General features: G+C 43.6%; 1 protein-coding gene across 7 annotated transcripts in view; it reads left to right on the plus strand.

The window, feature by feature from the left end:
• The window catches only part of chl1b (cell adhesion molecule L1-like b), a 639,417-nt gene that overhangs the window by 440,709 nt on the left and 191,063 nt on the right, over nt 1-7,645 (plus strand). The gene's annotated exons all lie outside the window — the stretch shown is intronic.

The raw sequence follows: 7,645 nt of genomic DNA on the forward strand, positions 1-7,645 counted from the left end.
ACAATGGCTTCACCAGTCGGTGAGCCTCCATTCCAGTGCAGCTGTCACCATGATCAACACCAATGACTGTTTACAGAGCTCCTTAACATCCACAAACATCAAGAAACAATTGCACCATGTACATAATTCAAAAAAATAAATGTTTTGAACTTTAAATCGAAAAATTTCAGAAGCACAAACATCTTGCACACTCACACACACACACACACACACACACACACACACACACAAACGTGCTTGTATGCACGTACACACACTCATACACGTATGCAGTAGTCAATTAAAGTCATTAAAAGAATAATTAAAATGCAATGTTTGCATTTCTTCCAGGAGCCGATGTTTCTCGTAGAGTTGAATGGAGAATGGGTTTTGTTATGCCTGGTTTGTTTGATCTGTAAGATGTTAAAACACAGACCGAGAATAGGGAAATAAAGCTCAAGCTTCGAGCCTTTGTCCTCCACAGCTCACAGTATTTGAATTCTCGAAAATGTTAAATGATTATAGTTCTATTTACGAGTAAGTTCTGAGGTAGAAAAATGGTATCTTATGGACCTGTTGGAGTATACACAGTCTCTCCATAGCTGTCTGATGATACTACCAGCATGTCCAAGATTGTGATGATCACTGCGCATCATACAGATTGAGTCATTGATTCATAGTCGTACGGTACAGAAACATGCCCTTCAGCCCAATCTGTCCATGCCAGCCAAAATGCCCCATCTAATCTATTCCCATTTGCTTGCATTTGACACATACACCTCTAACCTTTCCAACCCATGTACCTGTGCAATACCTTTGAAACTTCGTTACTGCACCTGCTCAACTACTTCCTGTGACAGTTCGCTCCATATATCTACCACTCACTGTGTGAAAATGTTGTGCCTCAGGTTCCTGTTAAAGCCTTACCCACTCAACTTAAACATATCCCCTTTAATTTCTGATTTCCCAATCCTGGGGAAAAAAAACATGTTTGCAGAAGTCTTGAATATACTTGAGATGGATCGCCTTTTCTTTTTTTTTCTTTTCTCTTTACTTTTTTTTAAAGCAATGGTCCTATCAAAATATAGCTGAATCGTTCCTACAAAGGCACTGTGGTCAGACACAAGGAATCACAAGCCATTGTACATAGAAATAGATGATCAAAGCAGTCCAACAAGGGGTCATCACCCAAAATGTCCTAAAAGCTATTGACACCAAAGTGTCCGCCTTCTTCCACACCCAGGGCTGCTGGTGCAAAAGCAGGAAGGGATTTTGAAAGCCTTATAAATATCTCTGACAGTGACATTCAAAATCTATTACAGTTTAGTTGAGGTTAGAGATACAGCGCGGAAACAGGCCCGACAGCCCACCGAGTCTGCCGACCAGCGATACTCGTACACTAGCACTACACAAGGGACAATTTACAATTTTTACGAAGCCAATTAACCTACAAACCTGTGCGTCTTTGGAGTGTGTGAAGAAACCGAAGCAACTGGGGAAATCCCATGCGCCCACGGGGCGAACGTACAAACCCCGTACTGACAGCGCCCATAGTTAGGATCAAACCTGGGTTTCTGGCGCTGTCAGCAAGCAACTCTACCGTGGTGTCACTGTGTTGCTCCATGGGTGGAATAAATTAGTGAACAAGGTTCAAAATGTTAAGAAGTAGTTATCTGACAACATTAAACAATCGGAAACATTAGACAAAAGGTACAAATATGCCTTCTCTTTGCTTTCTAATCAACATTTCTCCTACACCCACACTACAAGCTTGGAAGCAGTGTTTGGCCTAATCTGCTGTGACACTGAGAGACCTCTGCAAGACCAGGCTCTTCCACTGGAATCCATTTGGACTTCAGGAATGGAGGGTGCTGACATATTGATGAGCAACGATGGAGCTTCTGCATTTCATAACTCATGCAAAATTGATTCACGACTCAACCACTGACATTAAGCAGCAAAACTTTGCCTGTGTTTTGACCAAAGAATTCAGTAATCCTGAGTTGCAGTTTTGCATGTAGTGGGCGGCACGGTAGCGCAGCGATAGAGTTGCTGCTTTACAGCGAATGCAGCGCCGGAGACTCAGGTTCGATCCTGACTACGGGTGCTGCACTGTAAGGAGTTTGTACGTTCTCCCCGTGACCTGCGTGGATTTTCTCCGAGATCTTCGGTTTCCTCCCACACTCCAAAGACGTACAGGTATGTAGGTTAATTGGCTGGGTAAAATGTTTAAAAAAATTGTCCCTAGTGGGTGTAGGATAGGGTTAATGTGCGGGGATCGCTGGGCGGCACGGACTTGGTGGGCCGAAAAGGCCTGTTTCCGGCTGTATATATATGATGATATGATATGATAACACCCAGCAGAAACTACAGCTAACATAAAAGCCAGGGTCGAGAGTCGTAGAGTCACAGGTGCGTACCTGGCCATTGTTTCATTCAGAGTGATCAGCTCACCGTACCTTCGGTTGTAACGGCTCAGACAACTTTCAGGGGGCTCAGTTGCGTCTATCCCTGTGCTTGGAAATAAATAATAGACTTCCCAAATTGTAACTGCTGTGACGCCTCCAGATACCCCCCATTCCTCACCAAAGTCCTTGTTCCGAAGTCATACTCAGCTGAAGACCACTTGATAGTGATCTACCTTCATCTGCCAGATCGATGACTCTGGCAATCTAGTCCATTCCTACCTTATTATTCTCATATTTTATATTCTCGTGTATTTTTTCAGCAGAGAAAAGTTTCATTTTTGGCAGAGCAGATTCTATGCTGGTTGACAGAATAATCCCAACAACCCTCACTCCCCACATTTTCCCAGTAACATATTCTCTCTCACATACCTATTAACTCCACGCTGAATCTCTTGGCACCTTCTGCCCTGGAGGGAATTTACAGGAGCCAGTGAACCTCCCCACATGAATTTTTCCAAGGAAACTGGAGCACCTGGAACAGCGAGTAAACTCCACACAGACAGCATCCGAGGTTAGGATCAAAACTGGATCACTCCGTCTGTTTGAGGCGGAAAGTTAGTGATCAGTCCACTGCTTTTGCTCCCTGCCAACTCTATTGATTGCCTGTCTGGCTTACAGTTTTTTTTCTCAGCTGTTATCAGGCAACTGAACCATCCCGTCACCAACGAGAGAGTGGTCCTAACCTATCATCTACCTCATTGGGCACCCTAATACTCTCTTTAATTGGATTTTAATGGACTTTATCTTGCATTAAACGTTATTTCCTGTATCCTGCATCTGTACACTGTGGACGGCTTGATTGTTATCATGCATAGTCTTTCCACTGAGTGGATAGCACGCAACAGAAAAGCTGTTCACTCCACCTGGGTACATGTGACAATAAACTAAACTAAACTAAAGTAAACCTCTCTCTGGTCCTCCTTCTCATCTTGTCGTTGCACACCACAGGAAATTACAAAATTCTCTCCTTTGAAGAGTTCAGTCACAATGTTCATTTCTGCTGCTCGCATGCACTGTAGTTTATCTTTCATGCTCTTCCCATATATATCTTGAATGGGCACACTTCATCAGTGCATCCAACTTTATCTCCACTTCAGCAGGCAGAAATTTCATTAAACTATCCTGATGCCACAGCGTCCTCCCCATATTAGTTTTCCCTCTTTGATGCATCAAGTCAGACAGCAAGGCAAGCTGCTGCCAAGGTAAAGCTGTGCTTGAAGTCCATTGAGTGCATTAGAGCAAAATCTGTCTCTGCCTTTTGAATTACTGTGCAGACTGAGGAGGCTAATTCCCTTCATTTAAGAAAATTTAACGTCCAGTGTAGAGCCAGCGTGAAAAACCCCATCTCCTTGCCCTGGGAAGTGATCGGATTCTAAAAGTCTGCAGGAATAATTTTGAAATATCTGGTTTATTTTCCTTTCTTTTTTATGGCAATGCATCCACTATTGTATCTGTTATTATCCCTGTATACACCGTACTCTGAGTTTCAGCAAAGGAGGAATTTCATTGCATCTTGTTGTATGTGACAATAATCATATCATATCATATCATATCATATATATACAGCCGGAAACAGGCCTTTTCGGCCCACCAAGTCCATGCCGCCCAGCGATCCCCGTACATTAACACTATCCTACACCCACTAGGGACAATTTTTACATTTACCCAGCCAATTAACCTACATACCTGTATGTCTTTGGAGTGTGGGAGGAAACCGAAGATCTCGGAGAAAACCCACGCAGGTCACGGGGAGGACGTACAAACTCCTTACAGTGCAGCACCCGTAGTCAGGATCGAACCTGAGTCTCCGGCGCTGCATTCGCTGTAAAGCAGCAACTCTACCGCTGCGCTACCGTGCCGCCCTAATCTAATCTGAACCTGTGAAATCCAGTCTTGTCAGACCCTATCCCTGCCCTACCCAGCCAGAATGGTATCAATCCAAGCCAAGGACCCGAACCTTTGTGTGTATTCAGTCAGTCCAAAGCTTTTCAACCATTCAATGATCCAGGTGCACTGACGTACTTTGGAGGACCCTAGATTTGTCCTACTGGATGTTTAGGACTGGTGACCCAGTATCAAACAATAAGTCCTGGTACGACCTTCTCAAGACCACCAAGAGCTCAAAGAGACAATTTTGGGCTAGGTTGGAGTTACAGACAGCCATGTGACAGGGCTTGCCCGCTATCACCTCCTACAAAGTGCAACCAGGTAGCTGAAGTGGCAAGGACACATCACTTCTGGATGAGCTCAAAGTCCTTTATGCACGCCTTGAAAGGGAGAACAGTGACAGTCCATAGGAACCCCCAGCCCGTGATGGTCCTGTCACCTCAGAGGCCGACATCAGAGCATCTCTCAAGAGGGTGAATCCAGCAAAGCATTTGGTCCGCACAGCATACCTGGCCGAGTACTACAGACCTGTGAGAATCATCTGACTGGAGTGTTCAAGGACATCTTCAACCTCTCATATCTGCGGTCCGAGGTTCCCACCTACTCTAGGGGGGCATCTACTATATCATTGCAAAAGCAGAGCACAGTGACCTGCCTTGATAAACTACCATCCAGTGGTACACTGCAATGAAGTGCTTTGAGAGGGTGGTTATGCTGTCACAGAAATAACCCAGATCTGCTTCAGTTTGCCTATCGCCACAGCAGGACAACGTCAAATGCTGGCTCACGGGCTCATCGTGCTACTCTGGACCAGCTGGATAACAGGATCACACAGTTCAGGCCGTTGTTCATCGACAACAGCTCGACATTCAACGCTGCCGTCCTGTCCAAACTGATCACCAAGCTCGCACAGCAGTGCTTAGTACCTCCCTCTGCAACTGGCTCCTTGACTTCTTCATCGTCAGACTTCAATCAGTGGGGATCGATAACAACATCTCCTCCTCACTGACCTTCAGCATAGGTGCACCGTAAAGCTGTGTGGCTTAGTCCCCTGCTCTATTCTCTCTATATCCATGACTGTATAAGTAACCCAGCTCCAATGCTTCTATAAATTTGCTGACCATACCAATTGTTGTTGGCCGAATCACAGGTGGTGATGAGCCAGAGTACAGGAGTTAGCTGGGACAAATAATTGAATGATACCACAACAGTAACCTCTCGCTCAATGTCACAAAAAAACAGAGGAACTCATTTTTGACTTCAGTAAGGGGAAGTGGGGATTCCACATACCAGTTTTCATTGGTGGGCTAGCAATGGAGAGAATTAGCAGCTTCAAATTCCTGGGCATTAACACCTCGGCTGACCTGTTCTGGGACACAGATATAATCACGAAGATACGCCTGCACCTCCACTTCATTGGAAGTTTATAAAGATTTACCAAATACTCGACGGACATCTGCAGATGTGCTGCATAGAGCATCCTGACTGGTTGCATCATGGCCTGATATGGCAAGTCCACTGCACAGGAATATAAAAAGCTGTAGATGTTGGTGAACTCGCCCAGCGTACACAGCCCTCATAAACATTGAAAGCATCTGCAAGAGGCTCCACCTCAAGAAGTCGGCATCTATCAAGATTCAAAAGCACGTGTAGGAAGGAACTGCAGATGCTGGTTTAAACTGAAGGTAGACACAAAATGCTGGAGTAACTCAGTGGGACAGGCAGCATCTCTGGAGAGAAGGAATGGGAGGCGTTTCGGGTCAAAACTCTTCTTCAGAATAGGACGTTTTGGATCGAGACCCTTCTTCAGCTTAGAGTATGTCTGAAGAAGGGTCTCGACCGGAAACATCACCCATTCCTTCTCTGCAGAGATGCTGCCTGTCCCGCTGAGTTACTCCAGCATTTTGTGTCTATCTAAGATTCAAAAGCATTTCATCATCCAACGTACCAGGACCAGAACAATTAACTTATTTTCTGCAGCTTATCAGGCTCATTAAGTGCATCAGCACAACAAATAAATGTACAATGTGCAATAATATAAAGAATTATAAGTTACATTAGGCAACCAGGCCTTTATAGTGCAAGGTACATAGTTCAATCCTTATACAGAGTCTATAGTAGTTCAGAGCTGAGGTAGGGTTGTGGCAATGGTTGTGTGGAGTCTGGTTCAAGATCCTGATCCATCAATGATTCCCAACATCCAGGCCATGCCTCTTCTTGGTGATACCGTTGGGCAGGTGGTGCAGATGGCGCACACCACCAAGTTTAGGATCAGCTACATGCCTATAACTATTGGGTTCTTGAATCCATCTGCACAACCGTAATCCCACCTCAGCAAAGGAACACCGTCTTGCAAAAACATGGACTTATCTTTCTGATTGTGCATTTCTGCACCGTTTTTTTCTTTATGCAATCTTTTTTTCTTTTCTTGTAAAATGCGTGTGTAATTTACATATAATTTAGGTATAATTTATATATAATTTGCTTCTGTATGTTGCCGAAGCCTATGTCCCTGTGATGTTGGTGCAAGCAAGATTTTTCATGGTACCTGTACCTGTGCGTAAGAGAATAGATCTGTCTTGACTTTACGGACATCTGCCATTTAGCATGAGCAATCGACTTTCAGCTGCATCTTCACAAGGAATTGGCAAAGCAAATATCTAAATACTTTAAATATTTATTTAATTAGGAGAGGTGACAGAGCATCAGAGTGACAAATAATGCAATAATTTGGAAAAATGTTGAGAAACATTTTTGTAAATTATTCGTCAATAATTGAAATCCTCGCTGGCTGCCAAGTGCTGTGATTTAGCTGAAGATACTTGCTAAACGATAATTTGCCAGTAGTGAATGAGCATAATATTAGCAAATTTTGTTGCACAATTTTGTAATGAACTTGCTGTAAAAATCTGTTCCATGTTTCGGAAGAGGCAGAGTGCTTCTCCATTGATTTCAATGAACGGAAAATCATCAAACACATCAGTTAATATTAGTTCATTTAGTTTTTTTCAGTTGTTGAGGTGTTTGAGCATCTTAAGTATTGTAGATGCTTAATTATTTCATTGTTTAATTTTTTAATACTGCATATGTTTTGTTCCTTCTGTATGTTTTTGAATGTCGGAGCCATTTGGAGCTTAGTTGGAATTAAGGAACTGCAGATGCTTGTTTACAAAAACAAAAGACAGAAGTGCCGGAGTAACTCAGCAGGTTAGGCAGCATCCCTGGAGAACATAGTTAGGTGACGTTTCAGATCAGGACCCTTCTTCAGACTGATGGTTACGAAGATGTTTATTAATAGGATGAAGGTTACT

This window comes from Rhinoraja longicauda, chromosome 17 (genome assembly GCF_053455715.1).
Source record: "Rhinoraja longicauda isolate Sanriku21f chromosome 17, sRhiLon1.1, whole genome shotgun sequence".
In the NCBI taxonomy this organism is placed as follows: Eukaryota; Metazoa; Chordata; class Chondrichthyes; order Rajiformes; family Arhynchobatidae; genus Rhinoraja; species Rhinoraja longicauda.